Source organism: Anopheles aquasalis, chromosome 2 (genome assembly GCF_943734665.1).
Source record: "Anopheles aquasalis chromosome 2, idAnoAquaMG_Q_19, whole genome shotgun sequence".
Lineage (NCBI taxonomy): Eukaryota > Metazoa > Arthropoda > Insecta > Diptera > Culicidae > Anopheles > Anopheles aquasalis.
Window position 1 is genome coordinate 75,373,147 of NC_064877.1, and position 1,378 is coordinate 75,374,524.

Here is a 1,378-nt window from a genome sequence, read left to right on the forward strand (position 1 = left end):
CTTTCCTGTTTTGGTACATTCTATTAGAGCTCTGTCTGGCTGTGCCATTAGACTCCCTGTGCACGTCCTATTCCGGCGCTAGTTGATTACCCGATTTTATGTTCCCAATAAGCACCGGCCAGCCAGCCAGCCGGCCAGCCAGAGGTCGACGGTTACTAATTTAGCCTATTTTGCCAGAGAGGCTGGCCAGTGGCCAGCCGTCTGATTGCTCCTCCCCAAAAATGAAGTCAAAGCGAAAGCGAAAGCAAATGAAAATGGTGCCAGCAGAAGGCAGGCGGGGGATGCTTATCGATTTCGAGTTCAAAGAGCGGACCACTTGAGACGAATTTAGAAGAGAATCCGGTCGGTGACGAGCACGTCCACAACATCCGTCACGACACGACAGAGCAACAGCAAGATCAACATTCTAGCCAGTCGCTCTCTACTCTAATCACACTTTTGGTCACTTTCGCCGAATTTACCTTTTCCAACTGTGTGAAGATCCAACCAAGCGAGCACGCGAGTCCATCCGTCACGATTCTCGTTTGCAACCGGATACGAATCCGGGGCGGGGGGCACCACTTTGGAATACTTGATCCACTTCTAGGCCGTTTGAACCATAAACGACTTCCAGCACTTCTCGACCACCAATTGGGGAGGGGGTGGGGAGAATATTGCGGGAAACCTGATGCCTCCTGGCGCTGGCGTCACTTCACGCACTGGCGCGCTGTTACTGTTGCCGCCGCTGCTGCTGCTGCCGCTACCGGAGACAAATATTTACTGAAATGGAATTTTACGACTCCTCCGATCGATCGATCGACCAGAGTGCCGTGGACATCAACCAAACACACGCGCACACAGCACAAACACATGGACGACTTCAGGCACTTCAAACGAACAGCGCACCACTTGAGCACGCGCCACGCTGGTTGGAAATCAATTTTTCTCACTTAAATTTCCAACCAGAGATGGGATGCTTTGCTGGGTGCGCGCGGGATCTTCACGTGGAGAAATTCAATTTATGGACCGCCGTAAAATCGACCTCCTTGGCCGAAAGCACCGTGGCCAATGGAAACAACCTGCCAGAACACACCACATGCACACACAAGCACAAGGGACTATAGGCACTGGGTCACGCGGCCACACAGAACTATGTCAATTCGCGTTTACTTTCTTCGCTTGACCGCCACCGACCAATAATGGTCGTGTTTCGTGTTCCGTGAAATGACGGTCGAAGGGCTCCGCGAATCGTGGGATTCCAGAACAACGAGCTACGAATCCCCAACTGAAACGCACCATTTCCACGGAACTGTCTGCTGTTCGAGGAACACCAACATCATCAGCAGCAGCATCACACCATGGGATCTATGCGGTCAACTCTGCCTCTCTCTCTCTCTCT

At 52.2% G+C, this 1,378-nt stretch overlaps 1 protein-coding gene across 1 annotated transcript in view; it reads right to left on the reverse strand.

Annotated features, from left to right (window-relative positions):
- LOC126571006 (uncharacterized) overlaps positions 1 to 658 on the reverse strand; it is a 44,542-nt gene extending 43,884 nt beyond the window's left edge. Inside the window, exon 1 of the mRNA XM_050229199.1 lies at positions 462 to 658. The gene's annotated coding sequence lies outside the window, so the exon portion shown is untranslated. The remainder of the gene's footprint in view (positions 1 to 461) is intronic.
- Between the last annotated feature and the right edge of the window lie 720 nt (positions 659 to 1,378).